General features: G+C 30.9%; 1 pseudogene across 1 annotated transcript; it reads right to left on the bottom strand.

Moving 5' to 3' along the window:
- Window positions 1-418: 418 nt before the first annotated feature.
- On the bottom strand, window positions 419-2,273 carry LOC145972116 ((3R)-3-hydroxyacyl-CoA dehydrogenase-like; annotated as a pseudogene). Its single transcript, XR_014439059.1, has 3 exons — window positions 2,121-2,273; window positions 1,513-1,888; window positions 419-1,425 (listed from the first exon to the last, which is right to left on the bottom strand). The product of XR_014439059.1 is annotated as a (3R)-3-hydroxyacyl-CoA dehydrogenase-like (transcript).
- Window positions 2,274-20,691: the final 18,418 nt, after the last annotated feature.

Here is a 20,691-nt window from a genome sequence, read left to right as displayed (position 1 = left end):
TGGATATATAAGTGTAGATTGGTTTAACGTGAGAGCACCTAAATAACGCCAGATATTAGGCGTGATCTTGAAGGATTATGAATGAGATCCGCATTTTTTAAATCTTAAACACTTTTACAAGAAGAATGATATAAAAACATTGCCGAACACTTCCATGTTGGTAAGATTGTCGATTCTACAATCGACTTCTATTCTTTGCGTCTTACAAAGAAGGGACGCAGAAAAACGATCGTTGGTGAAATTATGGCTGACGCAGGGTTCACAAAATACAATAAGCGTAAATATAAAGAGATTATTGAAGAGAAGAAAAAGATGCGTTATAAGGCACACAAACACGCAAAAAGACTTAAAGGAAAAACGAAGTAATTTATCATAATTATGTAGAATATTTTACATGGTTGAAAAATTTCTGTAAAAATAGTTACAGAATTTTTTATTTATATCTTTAATATGGTAAAAATATAATACCATATATATATACATAAATACATACACCAATATATAACAAAAATACCAAAATATAATAACAATGCATATACGAATTTCCCTAAAAAATATATATCAATATGAAAAAAAATTAATATCTATGTTTAAAGACTGCTTTAGATGAATTCTTTCCGAATTCGCAACAAAATTAAGAATAGAATTTTATATAATTATTTTTTTATATATATTGTAATATATAATTTCATGAAAAATAAAAAAAAAACAACGAAACACACAAAAATATTGATATATACAAAATATATCGAAATATAGAATATGTAAAATGTAAAATTATAAATAAAATTCTTAAATTTTATCGCGAATTACGTAGATTACTATAAAAAGCAAGCTTTTTACATATATATGTATAATTCTAGATCAATAGCCTATTTATATGGTACGCTTAATGTATATGTATATATGAATAGTAAAACTTAATTCAATCCTAATTCATTCCTCCAGTAACTTCAATAGAGGCTCCATTTATGTAAGAACTTCTATCAGAAGCTAAAAACACGATAACCTATGCTACTTCTTCTGGCTTTCTCAATCTTTGCAATGGTATATTTTTTATAAACATTTCCCTAGCTTCGTCAGGTACAATTACAGTCATAAGAGTGACCGAGGGATAAACCGCTGATCAAAATTATGTACACTAATGCCTACTAATGCCCAATTCCTGGGCATTACTGCTAAATTTTTAAAATTTAATAATTTAAATTTTAATAAATTTAAAATTATTTGGAAAAAAAAACTTAATAATACTTTAATAACGTCCATAATACGCATTAATACTTCAATAAAACCTAATAATGCCCAAGTAATGCCCAAGCAATGCCCAGTAATGCCTCAAATTTGTACACCGCAATGCCCTCAGCGGTTTACCCCTCGAGAGTGACTATATAACCAAGCAATACAGCGTTTACCCGAATTCCAAGCCTGTAGAACATACATAATACAGTTACATATTTTTCATATTAGTAAACTTTTTAAATAAATTAATCAAGATATATATCTAACACATACTGTCCAAACTCCAACGAAGCGGTCTTTGCCATAGCTATCACTCCAGCTTTTAAAGCGCTATAAGTACATTGTCCAACGTATCTACGTCTACCAGCAATCGAACTTATATTGATAATTGAAGAATTTTCGGTTGCATTTCCTTCTATCATCGCTTTAACAGCAATTTGCGTCACTAAAAAGGTACCTTATAAATCGACATTAATGATATCATCAAAATTACTGTCGTCGTGTTTCATCAAAAGGATATTCCGCGTGATATCTGCCGAATTAACAATGATAGTAGGAGGCTTTAAAAATTGCTTCACGACATCTTTAAACGCAGTTTCGACACTGTTTCGATCCTCAACATTTATATGCAATGCAATACGTTCAGTACCTGGGAACAAAAGTATACATGATAGAGTTTATTTTCAGATGCTTACAACATTTGCTATGTAGCAAATTAATGATTATGAAATAGAATTAATTATTGAGAGAAATAAATATAATCTCAATAAACTACAACATGTCAATGTACAGCATATGAAAATGAACTTTGTATCAAAAATTCTCTTTCCCCTTTTGGCATAAGCAAAAAATATATATTCTGGGAGTCAATTGTGTATCACCAGAGAGAAGAATGAGAGGTGTCATGGCCCGCTTTTAGGTGATCCCTGAAAGCGATACGCCCTCTGTGGACCTTAAAAACGTGCACCTAAACTACGAAGCCAAGGTGCACGAATGTTCTCAGAGGGTAACATATAAGGTGCACAATTTCTGGTTCTGTTCCGTGCTATGTGCACAAAATGACGGTAGCACCAGTGCTGTATAGCAAGACGCTTACGTATATTAAATAAATTTTAATGAATTTTGTATGACTCTCTCTCTCTCTCTCATATATATATATATATAGAAATTTATTCATTATATGATTACAACACTTGAAAATAAGATATTTTATTAGGCTATTAATAAATAATTTATATATTTACAGAGAGAAAGTTTGATATTATTTTTAATGTAAAACGCGTACACATTTCTTAAGAATAAAAGTTCTAAATAATAAAGATGTATGTGTGTATATATATATATATATATATATATATATATATATGTGGGTGGGGGTATGTGTGGTATGTACGTATGTATGTACGTATATATGCATAAAAGCGATGCGAGAGTTACGTGAGGAAGCGAGAAGGACGAGTGAAATAAGAGCGAACGAGATAGAAATAGCACGAGCAACGAGGACTCGAGCTCGAGAATCAGATTTTTCTTGCGCGCTATTATTTTCCTCTCGCTCGCATCTATTACTGTCTCGTTCGCTCCTATTACTGTCTCGCTCACTCCTATTACTGTCTCGCTCACTCCTATTATTGTCTCGCTCGTTCTTGTTACTGTTTCGCTCGCTCTCGATTCTTGGGTCCGCTTATCTTTCCGAGCTGTCTATCACGATTGTCAAGTGTGACAGAGAAAGTAAGACCATGAGTAGAGAGCGAGCGAGATGACCTATCATCAAAGAGTTCCGAAGTCTCTTACAATCGGTTTCTTCGCTTCCTCTCCATTCGCAATTCACGAAAATGTAAACATCTTATAAAATAAAAATTGAAACTTTTATTTTTAATTTCATCGGTTTGAAAGTAATTTTAATGAATTAAAGAGATTTTTGCGATTAAAATGATATCAAACACGACGTAAATCGGGTAATTTTTAATTAGTCTGATAATAAAAATTTTATAATTATATTTTATAATTATATTTAACTAAATTTATGCGATTTATATCGTGTTTGATATTATTTTAATCTTAAAATTCTCATTATTCAATTAAAATTACTTTCAAATGAATAAAAAATGCATTTAATTTTTTGACATATATTCGTGAATATTATAAATGAAGTCTCATGTAAGAAACTTCGGAATCTGCGACATCGGGAATTTTTTCATTATTTATAATAATACACGACTTTAAATTGCCATAAAATAAAAACTAAAGCTTTGATATTTTATTAGATCTTTTTGATTAAAAGGGATTAATGAAATTTTTAAAATTGAAAATTATTCTAATAAAATATTGGGTTTAATGTGATTTCAATCGTAAAAATCAATGTGTACATGTATATAATAAAACTCTTAATTTCTCATAATTATAGTTTTATTTTAATAAATTAATAGTGTCTAATTTAAACTATAATTTTGAAAATAAGACTACATTGTATAAAATGTTGCATTGTACTTTACTTAATTTATCTTACTGAACATAACTTTAGAATTAATTTGATTTTTACGATTGAAATCACATTAAACTCAATATTTTATTAGAATAATTTTCAATTTCAAAAATTTCATTAATCCCTTTTAATCAAAAAGATCAAATAAAATATCAAAGCTTTAGTTTTTATTTTATGGCAATTTAAAGTCGTAAATTATTATAAATAATGAAAAAATTCCCGATGTCGCAGATTCCGAAGTTTCTTACACGAGACTTCATTTATAATATTCACGAATATATGTCAAAAAATTAAATGCATTTTTTATTCATTTGAAAGTAATTTTAATGGAATAATGAGAATTTTGAGATTAAAATAATATCAAACACGATATAAATCGCATAAATTTAGTTAAATATAATTATAAAATTTTTATTATCAGACTAATTAAAAATTACCCGATTTACGTCGTGTTTGATATCATTTTAATCGCAAAAATCTCTTTAATTCATTAAAATTACTTTCAAACCGATGAAATTAAAAATAAAAGTTTCAATTTTTATTTTATAAGATGTTTACATTTTCGTGAATTGCGAATGGATAGAGGAAGCGAAGAAACCGATTGTAAGAGACTTCGGAACTCTTTGATGATAGGTCATCTCGCTCGCTCTCTACTCATGGTCTTGCTTTCTCTGTCACACTTGGCAGTCGTGATAGATAGCCCGGAATGATAAGCGGACCCAAGAATCGAGAGCGAGCGAAACAGCAACAAGAACGAGCGAGACAATAATAGGAACGAGCGAGACAGTAATAGGAGCGAGCGAGAGGAAAATAATAGCGCGCAAGAAAAATCCGATTCTCGAGCTCGAGTCCTCGTTGCTCGTACTATTTCTATCTTGCTCGCTCCTATTACTATCTCGCTCGCTTCTGTTATTGTTTCACTCGCTCTTACGTACTCATATACTGTCATGTTCATCTCGTTATCAAGCCTGCCGCTGGCAAGCGGCCGATGGCAAATTGTGACAAATAAATAAGTTAATCATTTTAAGATATATTTATAAGGGTATGCGAGTAATTTTAATGGAATAATGAAAATTTTGCGATTAAAATAACATCAAACACGGTATCAATCGGATAAATGTATTTAAATATATATAATCAAAATGTTTATTATCAGACTAATTAAAAATTATCCGATTTACGTCGTGTTTGATATCATTTTAATCGCAAAAATCTCAATAATTCATTAAAATTACTTTCATATCGATAAAATAAAAAATAAAAGTTTCAGTTTTTACTTTATAATCTCGTAAATTGCGAATGGATAGAGGAAGTGAAGAAGCCGATTGTAAGAGACTTCGGAATTCTTTGATGATAGGTCATCTCGCTCGCTCTCGACTCGCGGTTTCGCTGTCGCTCTCGCACTTGACAGGTCGTAAAGATAAGCGGACTCGGCTTCCTCGCGAATGTAAACATCTTATAAAATAAAAACTGAAACTCCTAATTTTTATTTTATCCATTTGAAAGTAATTTTAATGAATTATTGAGATTTTTGCGATTAAAATGATATCAAACACGACGTAAATCGGATAATTTTTAATTGGTCTGATAATAAAAATTTTGATTATATATTTAACTACGTTTATCCGATTGATACCGTGTTTGTTATTTTAATCGCAAAATTTTCATTATTCCATTAAAATTATTTCTATACCCTTATAAATATATCTTAAAATAATTAACTTATTTATTTGTCATAATTTGTCATCGGCCGCTTGCCAGCGGCAGATTTGATAACGAGATGAGCATGACAGTATATGAGTACGTAAGAGCGAGTGAAACAATAACAGAAGCGAGCGAGATAGTAATAGGAGCGAGCGAGAGAGAAATAGTATGCCAGGCTGCAAGAAAGACTCTATTTCCAAGTCTTCGTTGCTCGTGCTATTGCTATCTCGTTCGCTCTTATTGCCATTTCGCTCTCTCTTATTACCTTCTCGCTTGCTCACATACTCGTATACGCTATACACGCACACACACACACACACACACACACACACACACACACACACACACACACACACACACACACACACACACACATATATGTATATAAAACTTTGCTCACTTGAAATATCTACGCTATTTTTACAGATATGAAAAAATTGTAATTACGAAAATTGTACGATTAAAAGGACCATGATATGCTAGTAATATTGTTTTCGTAAGTGGAAGCGTTTTAGAAATTTCAAGATTATCTTCATATTTTTTAATGGAACCATCCTAATTTTTTTATATAAGTCGGTTCTTCGCAATATTCCGTGTAAAAAGTTATAAAGATAGTATAGTCAAAAATTGAACAGTTAACGAGATATTTGATTCTTTAAGTTGACATAATTTTATATAAATTATAAAATATCTGATAAAATGTTCATTTTTCGATTATTTTACTTTAATAATTTTATGCATAGAATAATAAGAGGAATCAGTTAATGTAAAAAAAACATATAATTGTTCTTAAGAAAAAATATGTCGCTGCTCATTGCAAATTCATATATCAAAAAAAAAAATTATATATATATATATATATATATATATATATATATATATATAGAGAGAGAGAGAGAGAGAGAGAGAGAGAGAGAGAGTGAGAGGATCGCAAATTCGTCATTTCTCATTTATATTAAAATTTATTTGATATTGTAAGCACCTTGCTATACAGCACTGGTGCTACCGACATTTTGTGCACATAGCACGGAATAGAACCAAAAATTGTGCACCTTATATGTTACCCTCTGAGAACATTCGTGCACCTTGGCTTCGTAGTTTAGGTGCACGTTTTTAAGGTCCACAGAGGGCGTATCGCTTTCAGGGATCACCTAAAAGCGGGCCATGACACCTCTCATTCTTCTCTCTGCCTCTGTATACAGAGAGAAGACTGAGAAATATCACGGCCTGCTTTTAGATGATCTCTGAAAGCGATACTCCCTCTATGGACATTGAAAACGTGAAGGTGAACTACAAAGCCAATGTCCATGAATGTTCTCAGAGGGTAATATATAATGTGAACAATTTCTGGTTTTGTTCCATGCTATGTGCACGAAATGCCGGTAGCACCAGTGCTGTATAACAAGATACTTATGTATGTAAATTGATAGTAAATAAATTATTCAACCGCGAAAGATACTGTAATATTCAAAGATGAAATAAATATTTTTCTATATTCATTGTCATATTTATATCTTTTTATTTACAAAACACAAAATGACTGCTGTGGGATAAAAATATTTTTAACCGTATTTCTTCAACCGTATAAATCTTCTTAATTAGCAGTAAACTGATCTTTGATATTTATCAATCATTTTTTTAATTTTTTAAAAATTTAATTATTAATACATATAGAATTTGTCAAATTAATCACTGATTCTTCTAAAGTTTTTATAATTAAGACTCGAAAAATATAGATGTGCAAAATATTTTAAGTCTCTTCCTTTATATAAAATATAAAATATAAAGGATTCATATGTTCCATTCTAATATAGCTAACATTATTTATATATTTATATTATAATTTTCATACCAGCATAATACTTTTGTGCTTAATACTTTATATAATACAATGTACTAAATTATAAAATTTATTAATATAATTACAAAATAGTATTACTATTAATAAATAGGTTGTATGTATACTGTCTTTTAGTTTCTAATCATTTCCAATCACTATGCATTTCTATTCAATATATTCTCTTCTTCGAGTTCTTGGATTATTATGGTTTATTGTATTCCTTTGTGTTAACATCATAAAAATTATCATCACTTGTCATGCTTTGTATTCCTTCCTATGGAGTCCATCGGAATACTTTCTATGGACATTTGTTCTCTCAGGTATAGATATTCAAATCACTGTAGTTGCCTTTTTCTATTTTCTCGATTATTGTCCCTTTTTCTTTCATTTTATTTAAAAATATGAATATAATTAATATAACAAATATTTATATAATCTTGGTATCTTAGTCTTCCCCTTCGACCTGTCCGGCATGGGTGATCCTATTAGTAACTACGGTCGGTATTCATAATTCACTTTTATATTTAAGATCATACTTAAAATTATCTTAAATGTAAGGAAAGTCTATATGAATATCGGCGTATGTTACCGCCGGCATAGCTCTCAGGTTCATTACAGTACTCAAACCTCCTCACCCGGCAGATGCCTTCGTTAAGGTGGAGATACCATTTCGAGAAGGAAAAATTTTTTATTTTCTTTCAATACAGAATTTAATACAAAAGTTAATGGAAAATATAATATAATTTGAAATGTACTACAAAATAATTTATAACATGGAATAACTTATTACACGAAAATGTCCAAAATATATGTATAATATTTTATAATATAAAATTTACTAAAAATTTTTACATAGTCCAGACAAGATTAGTGATGATTAATCCCTAAGATTATTGGAATTTTAATATATTTTCCTTAGCATTAAAGGAATATTAAAAAAATTTTAATGATCACCTAATAGCCCTAACAATCCTTTTTTTTTTTTACGTGGGGAAAATGCTTCTTATGCACCCCGGCGGGACCTATTTAGCGGGCTCTCACATATATAAAATTTCGTATTACATAAACGTACATAAATTTCGTATTACATAAGTACATAAAATTTCGCAAAAAAATTCGTATTACTATAAAAATTATTAAGTGTTAACAATTTAATTTTCATTCTTATATAAAAAAAAAAACACTCAAAAAATAATGACCCCTTACAAATTGTTAATATTAATAATATAATTATAGAAATATTTATTAATCCGTTTTCCCCTAATATTATTTAAACCTACATTTCCTGATTCTTTAAAATATACATAATATATTAATCACTTAAATTAATCACATAATAGCCCTAACAATCCTCTACTTCTTGAAAGGAAAATTAAAAAATCTTAATGATCACCTAATAGCCCTAACAATCCTATTTCTGGATTAAGTGAAATTATTCGAGGAAAGCCTATCTCAAATCACGTACATTTTAATTACGTGCCCTAATTACATTCTCTAACCGCGTGCCCTAATCGCGTGAATAAATGTCCGACATTACGTACTATTGTACGTAAAGCTTTTCTTCAGGCCAGTTGAACTTACTTTTCGTTGATCCTGGCCACTTTCTCGCTCGATCTCTAATCAGAGATCGAAAAAAGAGATAAACACTCCTTCTTTTGCCGATTAATTACCGGCAAATAAGCGTAAATATTTCACGCTCATCGTAACGATCACTCGATTTTACGATCGTTCGTTAATATTTGAATATAATTTTATTTTAACTCAAATAAAGCCAAATTACTACAAATTTCTGTATATTATATTTTCTAATAAAATTCATGTGTGTGTATAACTTTTATCATATTACAAATTAATCATTTAATTAATCATTTGGCTTTATATTAAGTTAAAGTAAAGTTTAAAAACAATATCTATAAACAAATTCTGTGATGGATGAGCTATAAGAAATTAGAATAAAATAAGTGCGCGTTATAAAAATAAAGTAGCATCAAAAATTGATAAAATTGATAAAATTATTAATTATGCGTGCTCTTTATTTAATAAATTAGACAAAATCTTTACAAAAAAATTTCCTTTTCTTGATTCTCTTTTTTTTATTAATACTTCAATATATTATCGCAATAGATGCAAAGCATTTCGAAAGAATTTATTAATAGTTATTTAATTTAATCTATCCTAGCTCATCCATTTTAAGGCAACGGATTTACTACAATCTATATCTACATCTACAATATTTGCGAATTCGTTACCTTAAAGTTAAATAAAAGTTTTTCTCACTCACCGGCACTGATGCGCAACAGCGGAGTTATCGAAGCTACGTTGTCTGTAACATACAAACATAAAATTCATTTATAATAATGTTCACAAAATGCAATCAATATTTCAAAAAATTTTTATCGTCCGGAATTTTATATCCGATGTGTAAAATAATAAGCAGAGATAAACACATGTGGAAAAATTTTATAAATTTTTGAAACTGTTTTTTAAATAGAAAGTTTTATATGACTTTTATAAAAATCATTTTCTCTAATTTTCTCTTTAATTCATTTAATAATCATTAAATAATAAGACCGAATTATTATGCGTACAATTTATACTAATCGATATACAAATAATAAGTATTCACCATCAGGTTGCTCCGCCGATGCAAGATGCCACTTCCAGGCCTCCTCCTCCTCTCATGTTGTTGACGCGCGATTCTTTTAACGACACTCCCGCACTCACAAGCGATATTTTTATATCGCTATTTCCGCTATTTTACGCGCGATACTAAACGGCACTCCCGCACTAATTCGGTACGATTAAAAATTTGGTCGCGCGATGTATATATTTAATATATATATATACTTTGTACGACACTCCCGGTTTCGGTACGAGCGAAAATTCCATTTCATTTCACGAGAATCAACTTCGAGCCAACAGATCGGGAATGCAACGACACAACGAGCAAAGACTAGGCCTGAACCGGAAAGAAGACGAAACGATTGACGGAAATAGAGGAAAATGAAGTTTACCAACTCTTTTTCGCGCATAATTATCCTATCTCGTATCGAACCTGGACCCGCTAAGCACGATTTCAGGTGCTCCGCCCGGACATATTATGCCTCCCGCGGTTGCTATATGCTACACCAGGCTGGTAGACGGCAAAACAAGAGGATACCCACATTTTTTAAATGCTAACATTCAGCAATTTAGAAAATGGGGAGGCAACCCCTTTTACCGAGCGAAAATCGTGCCTAGGGGAATCCACTCGACGGAGTCTCGACAGGGTTAACACACGCAGTGTGTGTGGCTGTAGACGAGCAAAGAGAAGGGACCCATTAACGACCATTCCGAGCAATCGATCGAGTTCTAACTAATTCGGGCCGAATCACTTGACGAAGCACGAAGCACGAGTGTACGTTGAATAGCAACGTGTGCAAACTCGAAATCCTAGTTAGTTGGCATCGGAAGTAGAGACTCGTGACAATAATGAAATTGGGATTTTTATACGAAAAGTCCAACGCGGAAGCGCGAAAACGCGACGACGCGAGAATACTACAACGCGAAAACGCGGGAACGAAACGCCGCCGTCCGCGACACGTTGATGGCACCGACGACGCGAAAGGGTATTTAGCTTCCCCTTCAGGCTCCTTAAGATTTATCCTAAATAGAAAAAATTTAAGATAAACCTCAAGGCACCATCCAAGTACTAAGCCCTCCCACCCCGACAAGGTGTACCCAATGGGAGGGTTATATCATATATAATTTTATATATAATATATTTTGTGGAATTTATTTTGTAATATACTATATAAATTTAAATTCGCAAATATAAACGATAAATAAAAATATAAAGGATAAGAGAAAATATATTACATAAAGCAATGTTCAAAATAACTGATTTTAAAATTAATTATTGCGCGCAATTAATTTTTACATTTTTACTTTTAAATAGATATATTTTAATATTATAAATTGCGTAATTACAAAATAATTTATATTTTTTAGATATAAACTTTTAGTAATACGATAAATAAAAAAATTTCTATTTTAAATATTTAAAAAAATATATTAATATGAAATATTTTATAAAACATAAGAAGTATCTGAAAATATTAATAAAAAATTTTATAAATGTTTCAATCATTTTAAAATAAAATGGGATATTTTTTATAAGTATATGTATCATATATGTTACAATTTAAAATCACTATTAAATCACTATCAAAGAAATAAAACAAAACGTGAAATATGTATATTTTGAATATATACTAATGATAAATAATTTATATATTGTTGCGTCCGCGGAACGATATATATCGAATGCGCGCGACACAATCGGCGTACGCTGACGCTCGTGCACTCGTAAATAATAACGCGATTTAAGGTGCACAAGAATTTTAATAAACCGCGAGTAACATACAAGAATTCAGAATAATCGTAAAACGGATCGCAAATAGACGCGCGTCCGCACAGCTTGACAGGTGGGCTCAGATTCTCTGACAGTCGTTGTTTATAACAACATCTTGACAACGCGCGCGGAAATGACCTTCTTCGAAAGAATTCAACGGGTGACGAATACATTCAGAGGGACGGGACGCAGGGACGCAACAATATAATAAATAATGAATGTGATAAATAATTTATATTAATGACTTACATCATATCTCTTATTGGTCCATCCATTTCCAAAACCTCCTTCTTTCTTTTGTTTTCTTCGCTTTTTCCTCGTGGCACTTCAATCCTCTTTGCACTCATTTGAATTCCTCGTTGCACTTACACTCATTCACGAAAAGTTCCTCGTTGCACTTGCAATTGTGTTCAGAGAAAGAATTTGATAATATATGATACGTCTCACATCACTACTTCACTGCTCAAGAGCCACTGAGCGAATGATCGTAAGTCAGGAACATTACCGCGGTACTGTTTATATCGCCAAGGTTGACTATGTAAAGAAAGAATTTGATAATATGTGAAACGTCTCTCACGTCACTACTCAAGGTCACTGTGCGAATGATAATAAAGCTGTGTAACATATTAACAATAGCGCGATACTGTTTATCAAGGTCGAACACGGTGTTATTGATAATTCTCTCGTTGCCGAAACATTTTCTGTAATATAAAATATTTGCGTGAGGAATATTAAATTATAAAAGTATTTTAATTTATTGATTAAGATTAATTGATTATTTATTAAACTATTCATCACTCATGAAGTCTTCCGTTATGCTAATTATTTGCATCTATAATTCGATTGTTTTACTTCGTGTTCTCTGACAATCCAAATTATATTGAGATTGTCAAGTAGAAACATCAAAGTGATAGAAATCTAAGATAATAAATAATCATTTCGTTGCGAGCTTTACGGACAATAATTATTTTTTCAATGATACTTAAAATAAAATGTATTTCACGTGTGTTCCTTTGATAATCAAAATATATTTGGATTATGAAAGAACGCGCGATAAAACAATTGAATTATATACATAAATAATTAGCATAAAGACTCCGTGATGGATACTTAATAAATAATCAATTTAATCAATAAATTAAAACACTTCTATAATTTAAGCGTTAGTGCATATTTTATAATATACAAAATATTTTAGCAATGACTTATCAATAACATTATGTTCGATTTTGGCGACGTAAATAATAGGATGCTATTGTTTGTATGTTATAGTTTTGCTATCATTTATTCGGTGACACTCGAGCAGTAAAGTAGTGATGCAAAATGCTTCGTATGTTAATTAATTGTTTAATAAATAATCGATTAATTAATCTATAAATTAAAATACTTCTGTTATTTAATATTTTGCATTAATGTATATTTTATAATGTATAAAATATTTCGGCAACGAATTATCAATAACACGGTGTTCGACTTTGGCAATATAAAATATAAACAGTAGCGCGCTACATTACGGCTTTATCATCATTCGCACGGTGACTCTCGAGTAATAAAGTAGCGATGAGAAACGCTTTGTATATTGTAATTTTTTTACTAAATACGATTACGATTATTATCGAAACTTAATTTGCTATAAATATTAATAATTAAAAATTAATTAACTTTTAATAAACGACATGAAACTGTATCGTAACGATAAATCTTTATCGAATCGCAAACATTCATTACTGCGAATAAAAACAGAAAGGGGACACATAAAAGGGGGTAAAAAATTAATTATGTTATGATCTTTCGATCACATTGATGCTTATTATAAAAATATTTCTTTAACAATATTAGAATTAAGTATATTTCGACTACTGCTTTAAATTTTCTCAAACCTTGTTAATTAAACAATATACAATTTAATCGAGAATCGATTAAAATGATAGAAATCCAAAATATTAAATAATCACTTCGATCGTTTCGATCTTTACGGACAATAATTATTATTTTAATATTTAGAGTCACAGATATATTTTATCCGTGTTACTTTATCGTTCTACTTGACAATCTCAATATAATTTGCATTGTGAGAGAACACGAAGTAAAACAATCGAATTATAGATGCAAATAATTAGCATAACGGAAGACTTCATGAGTGATGAATAGTTTAATAAATAATCAATTAATCTTAATCAATAAATTAAAATACTTTTATAATTTAATATTCCTCACGCAAATATTTTATATTACAGAAAATGTTTCGGCAACGAGAGAATTATCAATAACACCGTGTTCGACCTTGATAAACAGTATCGCGCTATTGTTAATATGTTACACAGCTTTATTATCATTCGCACAGTGACCTTGAGTAGTGACGTGAGAGACGTTTCACATATTATCAAATTCTTTCTTTACATAGTCAACCTTGGCGATATAAACAGTACCGCGGTAATGTTCCTGACTTACGATCATTCGCTCAGTGGCTCTTGAGCAGTGAAGTAGTGATGTGAGACGTATCATATATTATCAAATTCTTTCTCTGAACACAATTGCAAGTGCAACGAGGAACTTTTCGTGAATGAGTGTAAGTGCAACGAGGAATTCAAATGAGTGCAAAGAGGATTGAAGTGCCACGAGGAAAAAGCGAAGAAAACAAAAGAAAGAAGGAGGTTTTGGAAATGGATGGACCAATAAGAGATATGATGTAAGTCATTAATATAAATTATTTATCACATTCATTATTTATTATATTGTTGCGTCCCTGCGTCCCGTCCCTCTGAATGTATTCGTCACCCGTTGAATTCTTTCGAAGAAGGTCATTTCCGCGCGCGTTGTCAAGATGTTGTTATAAACAACGACTGTCAGAGAATCTGAGCCCACCTGTCAAGCTGTGCGGACGCGCGTCTATTTGCGATCCGTTTTACGATTATTCTGAATTCTTGTATGTTACTCGCGGTTTATTAAAATTCTTGTGCACCTTAAATCGCGTTATTATTTACGAGTGCACGAGCGTCAGCGTACGCCGATTGTGTCGCGCGCATTCGATATATATCGTTCCGCGGACGCAACAATATATAAATTATTTATCATTAGTATATATTCAAAATATACATATTTCACGTTTTGTTTTATTTCTTTGATAGTGATTTAATAGTGATTTTAAATTGTAACATATATGATACATATACTTATAAAAAATATCCCATTTTATTTTAAAATGATTGAAACATTTATAAAATTTTTTATTAATATTTTCAGATACTTCTTATGTTTTATAAAATATTTCATATTAATATATTTTTTTAAATATTTAAAATAGAAATTTTTTTATTTATCGTATTACTAAAAGTTTATATCTAAAAAATATAAATTATTTTGTAATTACGCAATTTATAATATTAAAATATATCTATTTAAAAGTAAAAATGTAAAAATTAATTGCGCGCAATAATTAATTTTAAAATCAGTTATTTTGAACATTGCTTTATGTAATATATTTTCTCTTATCCTTTATATTTTTATTTATCGTTTATATTTGCGAATTTAAATTTATATAGTATATTACAAAATAAATTCCACAAAATATATTATATATAAAATTATATATGATATAACCCTCCCATTGGGTACACCTTGTCGGGGTGGGAGGGCTTAGTACTTGGATGGTGCCTTGAGGTTTATCTTAAATTTTTTCTATTTAGGATAAATCTTAAGGAGCCTGAAGGGGAAGCTAAGTACCCTTTCGCGTCGTCGGTGCCATCAACGTGTCGCGGACGGCGGCGTTTCGTTCCCGCGTTTTCGCGTTGTAGTATTCTCGCGTCGTCGCGTTTTCGCGCTTCCGCGTTGGACTTTTCGTATAAAAATCCCAATTTCATTATTGTCACGAGTCTCTACTTCCGATGCCAACTAACTAGGATTTCGAGTTTGCACACGTTGCTATTCAACGTACACTCGTGCTTCGTGCTTCGTCAAGTGATTCGGCCCGAATTAGTTAGAACTCGATCGATTGCTCGGAATGGTCGTTAATGGGTCCCTTCTCTTTGCTCGTCTACAGCCACACGCACTGCGTGTGTTAACCCTGTCGAGACTCCGTCGAGTGGATTCCCCTAGGCACGATTTTCGCTCGGTAAAAGGGGTTGCCTCCCCATTTTCTAAATTGCTGAATGTTAGCATTTAAAAAATGTGGGTATCCTCTTGTTTTGCCGTCTACCAGCCTGGTGTAGCATATAGCAACCGCGGGAGGCATAATATGTCCGGGCGGAGCACCTGAAATCGTGCTTAGCGGGTCCAGGTTCGATACGAGATAGGATAATTATGCGCGAAAAAGAGTTGGTAAACTTCATTTTCCTCTATTTCCGTCAATCGTTTCGTCTTCTTTCCGGTTCAGGCCTAGTCTTTGCTCGTTGTGTCGTTGCATTCCCGATCTGTTGACTCGAAGTTGATTCTCGTGAAATGAAATGGAATTTTCGCTCGTACCGAAACCGGGAGTGTCGTACAAAGTATATATATATATTAAATATATACATCGCGCGACCAAATTTTTAATCGTACCGAATTAGTGCGGGAGTGCCGTTTAGTATCGCGCGTAAAATAGCGGAAATAGCGATATAAAAATATCGCTTGTGAGTGCGGGAGTGTCGTTAAAAGAATCGCGCGTCAACAACATGAGAGGAGGAGGAGGCCTGGAAGTGGCATCTTTCATCGGCGGAGCAACCTGATGGTGAATACTTATTATTTGTATATCGATTAGTATAAATTGTACGCATAATAATTCGGTCTTATTATTTAATGATTATTAAATGAATTAAAGAGAAAATTAGAGAAAATGATTTTTATAAAAGTCATATAAAACTTTTTATTTAAAAAACAGTTTCAAAAATTTATAAAATTTTTCCACATGTGTTTATCTCTGCTTATTATTTTACACATCGGATATAAAATTCCGGACGATAAAAATTTTTTGAAATATTGATTGCATTTTGTGAACATTATTATAAATGAATTTTATGTTTGTATGTTACAGACAACGTAGCTTCGATAACTCCGCTGTTGCGCATCAGTGCCGGTGAGTGAGAAAAACTTTTATTTAACTTTAAGGTAACGAATTCGCAAATATTGTAGATGTAGATGTAGATATAGATTGTAGTAAATCCGTTGCCTTAAAATGGATGAGCTAGGATAGATTAAATTAAATAACTATTAATAAATTCTTTCGAAATGCTTTGCATCTATTGCGATAATATATTGAAGTATTAATAAAATAAAGAGAATCAAGAAAAGGAAATTTTTTTGTAAAGATTTTGTCTAATTTATTAAATAAAGAGCACGCATAATTAATAATTTTATCAATTTTATCAATTTTTGATGCTACTTTATTTTTATAACGCGCACTTATTTTATTCTAATTTCTTATAGCTCATCCATCACAGAATTTGTTTATAGATATTGTTTTTAACTTTACTTTAACTTAATATAAAGCCAAATGATTAATTAAATGATTAATTTGTAATATGATAAAAGTTATACACACACATGAATTTTATTAGAAAATATAATATACAGAAATTTGTAGTAATTTGGTTTTATTTGAGTTAAAATAAAGTTATATTCAAGTATTTAACGAACGATCGTAAAATCGAGCGATCGTTACGATGAGCGTGAAATATTTACGCTTATTTGCTGGTAATTAATCGACAAAAGAAGGAGTGTTTATCTCTTTTTTCGATCTCTGATTAGAGATCGAGTGAGAAAGTGGCCAGAATCAACGAATAGTAAGTTCAACTGGCCTGAAGAGAAGCTTTACGTACAATAGTACGTAATGTCGGACATTTATTCACGCGATTAGGGTACGCGGATGGAGAATGTAATTAGGGCACGTAATTAAAATGTACGTGATTAGAGATAGGCTTTCCTCGAATAATTTCACTTAATCGAGAAATAGGATTGTTAGGGCTATTAGGTGATCATTAAGATTTTTTAATTTTCCTTTCAAGAAATAGAGGATTGTTAGGGCTATTATGTGATTAATTTAAGTGATTAATATATTATGTATCTTTTAAAGAATCAGGAAATGTAGGTTTAAATAATATTAGGGGAAAACAGATTAGATTAGATTAGATTAATAAATATTTCAATAATTATATTATTAATATTAACAATTTGTAAGGGGTCATTATTTTTTGAGTGTTTTTTTTTTATATAAGAATGAAAATTAAATTGTTAACACTTAATAATTTTTATAGTAATACGAATTTTTTTGCGAAATTTTATGTACTTATGTAATACGAAATTTATGTACTTTTATGTAATACGAAATTTTATGTATGTGAGAGCCCGCTAAATAGGTCCCGCCGGGGTGTGCATAAGGAGCATTTTCCCCACGTAAAAAAAAAAAAAAGGATTGTTAGGGCTATTAAGTGATCATTAACATTTTTTTAATATTCCTTTAATGCTAAGGAAAATATATTAAAATTCCAATAATCTTAGGGATTAATCATCGCTAATCTTGTCTGGACTATGTAAAAGTTTTTAATAAATTTTATATTATAAAATCTGAATATTATACCTATATTTTTGACATTTTCGTGTAATAAGTTATTCCATGTTAAACATTATTTTGTAGTACATTTCAAATTATATTATATTTTACATTAACTTTTGTATTAAATTCTGTATTGAAAGAAAATAAAAAATTTTTCCTCCTCGATGGTATCTCCACCTTAATGGAGGCATTTGCCGGGTGAGGAGGTTTGAATACTCTAATCTGAGAGCTATGCCGGCGGTAACATACGCCGATATTCATATAGACTTTTCTTATATTTAATATAATTTTAAGTATGATCTTAAATATAAAAGTGAATTATGAATACCGACCGTAGTTACTGATAGGGTCACCCATGCCGGACAGGTCGAAGGGGAAGACTAAGACAGATACCAAGTTTATATAAATATTTGTTATATTAATTATATTCATATTTTTAAATAAAATGAAAGAAAAAGGGACAATAATCGAGAAAATAGAAAAAGGCAACTACAATGATTTGAATATCTATACCTGAGAATAAATGTCGATAGAAAGTATTCCGATGGACTCCATGGGAAGGAATACAAAGCATGACAAGTGATGGTAATTTTTATGATGTTAACACAAAGGAATACAATAAACCATAATAATCCAGGAACTCGAAGAAGAGAATATATTGGATAGAAATGCATACTGATTAGAAATGATTAGAAACTAAAAAACAGTATGCATACAACCTATTTATTAACCCACACAGCACATTATACTAAAAGATAACGAAAAGATGTCTTTTTTAAGTTATCTTTTTGACAAAACGAAAAGATGTCTATAAAGAAAATTTGTCTAAAAAGATGACATAAAAAAGACATAATAGTATGTGGCACGTGTTTCTTCGCTTGCTGCTACGCGGCCAGCCACTCTTAACTTATCTCGTATTTAATATTTATCACGAAATGTATATAAAGAATTAGTAATTAATATAAAATCTGAAGCATATTTTTGCCTTTTACGAGCAGTAATGCCAGAAAGAGGATACTGCTCGCACGCATCAATCAGAGAGAGTCACATACATGTGCTACGCAGAATGATTGTGTGCGTGTGAGTCGCATCCTTTTCCTGACATTACTGTTTATCAGTTTAATTTCTGACAAATTGAATTTAAAATAATTTGTTTAATAATCTGGATTCCTTGTTGGGATTCAGAATATTAACAGATTATTAGAAATTAGGCGGATAAATGGGAGAAATTGCCCATTTATTGCGTGTATTGAAGTATTCCTACTACGACTAGTGTCGATAGTCTATATAGAATTCGGGTCATGAGACGACTTTTAGCCATCTTTCCGTCGACTTAACGATGTCAGTAAAAGATGTCTGTGACAAAAAAATGTCCAATTTTAGTAGTACTTTTAGACGACTTGGTGCTGTGTAGGAATAGTAACTATATAGTACTATTTTGTAATTATATTAAATTTTATAATTTAGTACATTGTATTATATAAAGTATTAAGCACGAAAGTATTATTCTGGGGTATGAAAATTATAATAAAAATATATAAAAAATGTTAGCTAGATTAGAATGGAACATATGAATTCTTTATATTTTATATAAAGAAAGAGACTTAAAATATTTTGCAACATCTATATTTTTCGAGTTAATCTTAATTATAAAGCTTCAGAAGAATCAGTGATTAATTTGACAAGTTCTATACATGTATTAATAATTAAATTTTTAAATAATTAAAAAAATGATTGATAAATATCAAAGATCAGTTTACTGCTAATTAAGAAGATTTATAGAAATACGATTAAAAATGTTTTTATCCCACAGTAGGCATTTTGTGTTTTGTAAATAAAAAGATATAAATATGACAATGAATATAGAAAAATATTTATTTCATCTTTGAATATTACAGTATCTTTCGCGATTGAATAATTTATTTACTATCAATTTACATACATAAGAATCTTGTTATACAGCACTGGTGCTACCGGCATTTCGTGCACATAGCATGGAACAAAACCAGAAATTGTGCATATTATATATTACCCTCTGAGAACATTTATGGACATTGGCTTTGTAGTTCACGTCCACGTTTTCAATGTCCATAGAGGGAGTATCGCTTTCAGAGATCACCTAAAAGCAGGCCATGACATCTTTCAGTTTTTTCTCTGATATATATCTCGATGTTCTTGCACTCGATTTCTCGTTGCCTTGATTTATTCCGAATTACATCGGAAAATCTAGTAATGTTGCCCAACTCAACAGTTGGGCAACATTACTAGATTTTCCGATGTAATTCGACGCTGAGGTTGAGTTTCCATTGGCCGCATTCAACGGACTCAACCTCTAAGTAGCAATCGAACATGATTGGTTTCTACTTTCAGGTTCGACTAATCAGCGTCGAATTACATCGGAAAATCTAGTAATGTTGCCCAACTGTTGAGTCTGCTGAATGCGGCCATTGAGCGCGTCACGCGTCGCGTCATCCAGCGCGAGCCAATCAAAACATCCCATTGTAATA

This window comes from Camponotus vicinus, unplaced genomic scaffold, assembly GCF_025532165.1.
Source record: "Camponotus vicinus isolate PSW18456_S1 unplaced genomic scaffold, iyCamVici1.0 SCAF_5, whole genome shotgun sequence".
NCBI classification, from domain to species: Eukaryota; Metazoa; Arthropoda; class Insecta; order Hymenoptera; family Formicidae; genus Camponotus; species Camponotus vicinus.
The sequence above is the reverse complement of the archived record's forward strand: the minus strand, read 5'-3'. Positions and strand labels throughout refer to the sequence as shown.